At 44.5% G+C, this 9,526-nt stretch overlaps 1 long non-coding RNA gene across 1 annotated transcript; it reads right to left on the bottom strand.

The window, feature by feature from the left end:
* Nucleotides 1–1,876: 1,876 nt before the first annotated feature.
* On the bottom strand, nt 1,877–9,148 carry LOC144807244 (uncharacterized). Its single transcript, XR_013606143.1, has 3 exons — nt 9,052–9,148; nt 3,584–3,701; nt 1,877–2,009 (listed from the first exon to the last, which is right to left on the bottom strand). It is a non-coding gene; the product is annotated as an uncharacterized LOC144807244 (long non-coding RNA).
* Nucleotides 9,149–9,526: the final 378 nt, after the last annotated feature.

The raw sequence follows: 9,526 nt of genomic DNA on the forward strand, positions 1-9,526 counted from the left end.
CAGTATGTCCTTCCAGGCATGGAGGGAGGGGGATGCGTGTAGACACCTAACTATGCATCTTTACAGAACAACGTGATCAGATACAGTAGACAGTGGATGTATGACGTTACAATGCATGCATTTACAACGCATGCCATCACAACGCAACCATTACAACGCAGGTGCCATTACAACGCAATCCATTACAACGCATGCCATTACAACGCTGGTGCTATTACAACGCATGCCATTACAACGTATGTATTTGGAAAGTATTTAATTTCAATAATATTAATTTATTTTTAAATTATTTTTGATAAAAATAATATTTTATTTATATTAATATTTTTAATTTAATTATTATATTTTAATTGACTATTCTTACTCCAGGGGGGTGTAATAGTAGGGTAAGTGTTGGATAGTGCAGGGGTTAAAATTACTATTCTAATACCAGGGGGGTGTAATAGTAGGGTAAGTGTTGGATAGTGCAGGGGTTAAAATTACTATTCTAATACCAGGGGGGTGTAATAGTAGGGCAAGTGTTGGATAGTGTAGGGGTTAAAATTGTAATTTAAAAAATATTAACTATATTTAAAATGTTATAATTATTTTAAATTAATTATTTCTTAAAACCAAAAAAATGACATTAATTTTAAAAATATTAAAAAAAATTAAAAGAATTTTATTAAATTAAAAGAAATTAAAATTAAATTAATAAAATTAAATACTTACCTATACTTACGTTGTAATGGCATGCGTTGTAATAGCACCTGGGTTGTAATGGCATGCGTTGTAATGCCACCTGCGTTGTAATGGTTGCGTTGTGATGGTAGTGCGTAGTAAAAGTTGCGTTGTTATGATTGTTTCCCGTAGACAGTACACACGGGCCCGAGAGGCCTGTAATTTAGACTTTAACATTCCAATGGAAGATCAAGACTGGCAGCGGGCCTGTGAACTAATACGCATGGTTTCTAGTAATGCCCATTTTCGACTGATACATTATAATTTTCTGCAAAGAACCTACTTAACGCCACAAGACCCTCATCGAATGGTCGGGTCTTGCCCAGATATATGCTTGCTCTGCAACACTGTGGTGGCTGATTTCTTACATTAACCATGGTCCTGCGATGAAATACACTCCTTCTGGCAACTAGCTGTCGAAGAAATAATGCATGCAACAAAACTAAGCATTGAGCTGACATCCAAATGCTGTTTATTAGGCCTCCTTAGATGCCAGAAGGCGCAAGATAACCTATAAATTTGGTCAGTCGCCTATGATACTGGCATGACGCAGAATTGCAATCACATGGCTGCCCCAGCATGCCCCAACGATTGCGCTCTGGCATAGAGATGGGTCTCTTCCTCTATGGTGGACGCTTCTATCTCGTCTAGGTCAGATTCTTCCCCGAAGATATCCAGAGTGTGTTGAATGCTTTGAAGCTGCCTTTCTTGTCAGCGAGCCTGATGATCGGGTAGAGTCCTCTTGGACCGAAATGACTTACAAGCACGCAGTCTTCCTCCTTGTGCGCTGGAGAGAGGCACAAGTTACAAACTTGATGTAGGTCGGTGCGAGGGTACTTGACGTGGCATCCAGGACAGAAATGGAATGGAGTCCGTTCCATTTGCAGATGGCTGGCCCTATGCAGCAAGGCCCGACGGTTGCCCATAAGGGTTTCTATCAAAAATGGAGAGTTTGCCGATCGATTTGAAATGCGGAGAACACGGAAACGCGTACTGAAACAATACCGTTGAGGGTAGAGTGGACTGAGCACTGAGGGGAATCAGAAGAGCGGTGTTGGAGCGCAGCAATATGCATCCAAAACCGTTTGGGGTAAAAAACAATCTAATAATGGAGTCGATGCCCATTCGCACTATCACCGAAAGGAGGAGTCACCTTACCTTGTGACTGGAAAGACACCAGTGACCGGAGTTGGCTAGAAGCATTGACGACCTTTGGTATTGATTAAATGCAGGATTCCAGGTCACAGGAGGCACTGCTGAATACGGCTGGCTAGCAGCAGTAGCGGCCTCTAGGAAGAAGGAATTGAGAAAGCATAACTGGATATACTGGTTTCTTTAATGCCGATAATTGGTTACACATGAATGCCACAACGTACATTGATATATTACATTACCAAATTACAATATTCTTATATTAATTTGATGTGACTGTTCGCCTTAATATGCCTGCAAAGTTATATGATTCTATTTTATTTAGTGATGTCCATCTGCACACTTTCCTGCATCTTGTAGTAAACTCAATATTGAATTCTGCAGCTTGTCTGTGTATCTTTTATCTGCACCTCACGGGCTCCTCACATTCCTCTCGAGAGAAGATCCTGCCTCCTACTCATTAGTGTTGTTTCAGTAACTGTTTCTATCACGTATTCATGTTTCATTGACTTGTATTAGGAGAAAAGTGTCTAAAAATACATTGTGTAGCATTAGCATTATATACTCCAACTTGCTTTAGGGTGGATGCTCTCGTCCATTGCAAAGACAATTGTCACTTGTTAGTTTGCTTGGCCTTTTGCTATTTTTGCATTAAATGTATGATAGATGTGTTGGCCTCCCGGTGTGTAGTGTTTTATTTTACATAGCACAAAAGATGCTGAGGAAAATGACAGTCCAGTATACACAATCTTCATATAAATTAACTCACAGTATACTGTTCTGGAGGTTCAATCCCACAGACATTATCTCTAACTGAACGCAGACACCCTAGGAAGCATGTGCTTTTCAAACCAGTTGCCCTCTGATGCGGCGTCCACGCTAATGGATAAGTCAGTATCTCCTGCATTTTAGGATGGTTACCGTATCTAGTGCACTCTGTTAGGCAGTGCTCACCTGTGGTAGTAAGATGTTAATAGGCACCTTTTCACCTATGCACGGTGCAGGGCTTTGAGTTACAGAGATACTCATGCTGTGGAGAAGATTAGGTCTCATTTACCCATTTTCCCATATTTGGTCCTGATGAAATGCCAACAGATTGCTCCATGACTACACAGGGCATGAAAAAAGTATAGACCCCAGCTTACGAGCAGGTCCATAGATGATAGACACTTTCACACAGTGATATGGGCCATTAGTTCCTCAATTTCTCTGCCACCGTTTTTAATCTCAACATGAACGAGGAAGATCACATTAACTATATTGCGGGAACTAGTCGATAGTTGATCTTATATTCAGACTTTCACCAATCTCACATCTTATGACACAAACATCCTCTATCCTACTATGCTCATCCGGCGTACTTAATAAAATATCTCCGACAAAGTGCCCTCTTGTGGTGCCTGCCAGGCATTGTAGCGCCGGCCTGGTGAGGAGTATAGCCCAATGATGAAGCATGTCACCTTCAGGTGAGTGAACGCAACTTGTCTTAAAAGCACATGCTTCCTAGGGTGACTGCGTTCAGTTATAGATAATGACTCTGGGACTGAACCTCCGGAACAGTATACTGTGATTTGTCTGTATTATTTTATTTAACACATGTACATAGCAGATATTGGCGCTTGCTTGTTTCACAATGATCCGATAGCTGCCTCGGAGCGCACTTCTTACAGACGAGTATGGGGTTATCATGTTGCTGCTACAAGCTCCTTACCTGTGCGAGTTATCGGGAAAGATGCAGGGGGAGACCCAAACCAGCCACACGTGGAGATCAATGACAAATACTGAAGAATGAACAGAGCTTCCAAGCTGGTGACCATTACTTAATTGACCTTGAAAATAAAAGACACGTTTTTAGTATTCTGGTGACTCATGACCATAAAAAACAAAGGTTATAAATTCAATATAGGGTCAAATACTTAAAAAATGGAACTGGATGTGCTGAATCGGATGTTGTCTCAGGACATGTGTGACACCTTCCACCACTATTGCTTATGGGACTTGTAGTTTTGTTTTTCTCATTAAAAGGATGGTCTCTAAGGTCCCAGTGTTCTAATCGATGTTGGTCAAAATCAGAGGCCTGACGGAGGATGAAGCATGCATATATCAATAAGGGCTAGCTAGTTTAGAAGGATGTAGGAGACTCAGGTAGGTACGCCAAGGAGCAACAAAGAGTAAGGAAAAACACTGTTTTCCTCATGAAGCCCTCACCCACCGACCTAGTCGGTGGCATGCTTCATCATCGGGCCCACCACAGTGGCACCGAATGTGCCCCGGGTGTGCTTCAACGCCAGGAGACTGCGGAGCTGGTATGTTGCTGAGTGTGCGGTGAAAAGGGTGAGAGAGGTGAAGTTTTTAAAAAGCTATGCAGGAGGTCCCAGCACCCGAGGGTTGCTTATCTTTAATGAACTGGGCCTCTGCTAGCAGATAAAAAGGCAAGAAGACGTATTGGAGTGCTTATTATGACCTCCAGCGTCTAGTGCGGTCTACATGTTTCAGCCAGTGCCTCGTTAGTTTTAAGCTGGCTTTCCTCAGGACCATTTAATACGTGAAAGGTGCAAAATAAACTTAATTTTAAGTGGTAGTGTGGTCTTTTGGCTATGTGTGGCGCACGCTAAGGCGCTATAGCTGTTAGAGGGGATTCCCTCAAGCTTGATCTGTTTTATCTTGTAAAAAGCTTCATGGGTCGCCTGGCAGAGAAAGAGACCGAGTATTTCGGTCTGGTTCCTCCTTGCACCTATTCGTCCTTCCGCGGCGCCCGTTATATGGAGGATGAAGCATGACACTGCTCTGCTTAGCAGTGAGATGACTGACAGTTCCCCAGCCCTTCCATTCTTTGACCTACAGAAACTCGTCAGCTATTCATATTTTTTTGCAACGACAAAAACTTTTATTGCAGTTTGTGTCACTGAAGAGATAAAACCCCTGGGAGAAAACGGAGGTGTCGATTTTTGGTTGTAATCAGGATATCTGGTCAAATGACTGGTGGCCACCCTCACTTGGGGATTGCCCGCCCCCGCCAGTTCGCTAGGTACCTAGGGGTGCTTATAGACTTATAGACACCACGCTTTCTTTTGAACGTCAGGTCAGCAGGACTGTTTCCACCTGCTGCGGCATCATCAGGGTTCTTGGAAAGATTGCCCACTACCTTTCCCCCGATGCTCGGAAACAAGCCACTGTGGCATTAGTTTCCTCAAGACTGGACTATTGCAACGCCCTCTATGTGGGTATAAATAAGAGCTTTATTCATCGTTTGTAAATGGTCCAGAATGCGGCGGCAAAGATGGTCCTTAATCTCCCCCAGGCTTGCCTCGGCCTCGCTAGTCAGAAGAGTCCAGGATCTCTTTTAACCCTTTCGACACTCATGATGAGCTCAGCTCGTCATGGAGTTTCCATTGATTTCAATGGAAATTACATTAGGGCCCTCGAGATGCCTTAGCATCCAAGTGGTTAAGATTATTTGTCTCGCCCATGGGGCTTTTCAGCATATGTCCCTTGTCTCCCAATGCATTTTGGTATGTCTACCTTCTTATGGGGAATACTGGAATAAACCAACAAAAAACTACATGTATCTTTTGCTATATATTCAATGGGAATTCAGTAAACCACAACCGCGATTGCTTGTAGTTAACTGCCATGCACAATTAAAAATTGAATCAAATGGTAGAAAAAGGTTCTTAATGACATGCTTCCACAACCAATGGTTCAAACGCTACGTGAATACCCGCGTGCTACCTTAACCCTGTGTGTGTATATATGAGCTGTCACCACGTTCCTAACTGACCTGTATCTTCCGTGCTGAGACCTGCCTGAAATGAAAATAACAAAATGATGCCTCAACAAACTTCATAAGCCATATACTGAGGTAATGTGCCTTAAGCCTCCATCCTAACAAACCTCTACGTCTTACCTGCGTAATTGTTTGTGTGCCAAAATCAATGTTGAGTTGTTTCCACTTCCTTAATAATAAAGTTCATTGACGCTGAAAAACAGGAGAACACAGCCTCTAAAAAACCGTTACGCCCGTGACCATTATATGTGCCACCGTAGTCCTCATACCTATATAAGATATGTGTCCCCTTGCCACCAGTCTCACTACAACGATCTGCCGTTCTGCTCCCGAGGCGCGCGACATATACAAAAATGCCGAGTGCAAGCCAGTAAATGCAACTAGGCGTCTGACGTCACTCCTGCAAACAGTAATGACGGACTGCCATCCTCATTATGGGAAAGTACTCCGCCATCTTGGCTTAGTCTATTGTACTATGTGTAAATGTGAAGAGCATCAAATAAACCTAAAGTAAAGTAACACCAACTGTCGTTGCTTGACGAACCCGTATTAAAACAGAACCTGTATATGATTCCAAAAAGTGAATGAAAATGAAACAAGTGAATTATCCCTTGTTATTTGTGGTTGTAACCCATTTCGGTGTGACTATACACTCCCCCCTGCTGTACCCTTACTCCGCCTCTTGTTGTATCAGCTGTGCACCAACCTGATAGTTACCATATCCAATTTGATTCATGTTTTAACGTCATGACGGACAACGAAAAAAATACTAATTACATGATATGCAGTATATTTAGTATATACAATATGAAAAGTTCAATCATAAAAAACATAACATTTCCAATTTATTGTTCAGCCCAGAAGGCTCCAATGTATTCAAGTGACGTATCCAATACGTTTCTCTCTGAGACAATTGTCGGTTGACATCAGCATGATCATTTTCATCAAGTTTCTCTAAAACAGTAAACCGTAATTGGGGTATGGAATGTTGCCTGGCTTTCCAATGTGCTGCTAGATTTGACTTGGGGTTATTGTTTCTAATCAAACTCTTATGTTCCGTGATGCGGACTTTAACCTTTCTTGAGGTCTTCCCTACGTAAACTAATCCGCAGGGACATTTGATTGCATACACCACCATGTGAGAGTTACAATCTGATGTGTGCTTGAGCTTGATATGTTTGCCTGTCTGAGGGTGTGTGAACACATCCCCTACAATGACGTTGCCACAGTGGCTGCAGTTGTGGAACTTAATCATTCCCTTATGTTGTGATTGATCTCGACTGCCACTACCCCGCTTAAAGATCTCTTTAAGGTTTTTTGACCTGGTGTGAGTAAACATGGGTTTGCCTGTGAAAACCTGTTGAAAATCGGTTTCTTGCTCAATGACCTCCCATCTATTTAAAATACTCTTCTAGATGGCTCTGGCTACTGTGGAGTGCTTGATAACGAACACCTCCCTCTTAAGGGGTAACTTGATGGTTTTCTTCAATAAATCCTCTCTTTGCACTAGACACGCTTTATGTTTTGCCCCTTCTAAAATCCCTGTGGGGTACCCCCTTGTCCTTATAAGCCTGTGAAAGAGTCTCCATTTCTTAGAGTCCCTGGGCCTCATCTGAACAAATTCTCCACACCCTCAGAAACTGAGAGAACGGTAAGTGGTTCTTCAATGAAAAAGTATGGAAACTATGATAGTGCAATGCACTGTTTCTGTCTGTGGGCTTCTTGTATACCCTGGTGCTCAACCCCTGTGCTTGCTTTTCAATCAGAATATCTAGGTAGATAATTGTGGTTGAATCAATGGAGTATGTGATCTTGATGTGATCATGACATGTGTTCAATATATTCAATTCCATTATCAGCTGATCGTATGAACCGTTCCATACAATAAGAATATCGTCTATATATCTGACATACAGTTTTAAATGTTCAGACCATGGTACTTTCTGCAATATGTTCGCTTCCTCGAATCGAGCCATAAAGATATTGGCAAATGTCGGTGCCCCAGTGAAACCCATGGAGGTACCTGTTCTTTGTAAATAAGATGACTTCTGCCAGCAAAAATATCCATGGTATAAACAGAAATGTAACAATTCTAACAAAAAGACATTGATACCCTCATCATAATCATGCTTTAACAACATCCATTCTACTGCCTCTATTCCCTCCTCATGTGGGATGGATGTGTCCAGTGCTGATATGTCTATAGTGCACAACCTAATGTGTTCGTCCGGTGAAATGATGACTCTGTTTACATGTGTCAAACAATCAGTAGTGTCTTGTATATAAGTGGTCCATTGTTGGACCAATGGCTGCAAAAAATGATCCAGAAACTTTCCTAGTGGCTCGTGCAACGACCCGCATCCGGCCACAAGAGGCCTGAACGATGGATCTATAGGATTTTTGTGCATCTTCTGAACCATATAAATATATGGTCTCCTAGGGTGCTGTGTTGTCAAGAACTTCTGTGTCTGCCCATTTATCCAGCCCATACTTTTGGCTTTCTCTAAAATCTGTGTCAGAACCGTCTGAAATCGGACCATGGGGTCCGGGTCCAATTTGATGTAAGTGTTTTCGTCCGATACATGCTGGTCAACCTTGGTCTTGTAATATTGATTATTGAGGACCACTAGGGACCCCACCTTGTCTGCAGGCACTATTTTAATAGTGTCGTTATTAGCCAACCGATTCAAAGTGATTCTTTCAATCCTGGTTAAGTTGCCCGTTCCAACGGGCATAACGAGCTCCGCTCGCCATGAGCAACGGAGGGGTTAAGGTCCTTTCGGAAGATGCAGAAAGAGGTGGCGGTGCGGAGGTATGGAGGGGGCGAGATCCAAATTCTGGTCGCACAGGCGTCGGTGCACGCAGGAAATCACACTCCGAAACATATGGCGCCCGCTCCCTATATAATGCACTGCCTCCAGTCTGGGCATGTTTGCTGTTTTGACCCCGCCCTCACATTCACTGACCCCGCCCTCACCCCCACAGGCCCCACATCCACTGACCACGCCCCAACTTTTCCAGACCCCCGCCCCCCCCAGACCCCGCCCACCCAACCCCACATCCACTGTCTCCGCCCCCACAGGCCACACTCCCACGGGCCCCGCCCCTGGTAGAGGAGGAGCATTCACACCACAGGCCCCGCCCCCACGCGCCTGGGATTAACAACTGCGCATGCGCTCAAGGGTAGTACACCAATGCAGTTTAGAAACGGAGATTCTGTAGCCAGGCTTAGAATAGTGAGTCTCACGTGCCGTGTAACTGCGCATGCGCGGAAAACAGACAGTACCTCCCGCAGCGGAGCGCGGGTTAAAGCGGGTCTAAGAGTAACAACTGGGCATGCGCAAAGAGTATACTACCAATGGAGTTTTGAAACTGAGATTAGAGTGTCTCACCTCTCCTTGTGCACCGCTCAGTGGAGGCTGCAGGGCCTGGGGAGAGGTGGGGGCACACCGGGGGCCCAGCTGCGTGAGAGGAGTGTGTCCCGGTGTGTTATTGACCTCCAAGTGACGCGCGCACTCACGCCGCTGCACGAGGCACCATCGCGCACGAAAAAAACATGGCGTCTCACAGCTGCGCACGCGCAGGAGCGCACGACACGGCTGCGCATGTGCGGAGCGAAGACACCTAGGACCTTGCACGGAGTGCAGCCAGTGAACTGCCCTGGACAGAGGCCGCTCAGTCTCACTGCGCATGCGCAGAGGAAAGACACCACCCCAGAGGAGCCGAACCGAGGAGCTTTGTACTGAAATACATCTCACCCTGTGCTGTGGCGCGAGGCGCCTCGTGCTCCGTGGCGGGAGGCAGCTGTTGTATCTCATTCATCGTGTCCCCGCGCGGACACTGTCATTGTTGTCCCTGCGAGGACCC

This window comes from Lissotriton helveticus, unplaced genomic scaffold, assembly GCF_964261635.1.
Source record: "Lissotriton helveticus unplaced genomic scaffold, aLisHel1.1 SCAFFOLD_400, whole genome shotgun sequence".
Lineage (NCBI taxonomy): Eukaryota > Metazoa > Chordata > Amphibia > Caudata > Salamandridae > Lissotriton > Lissotriton helveticus.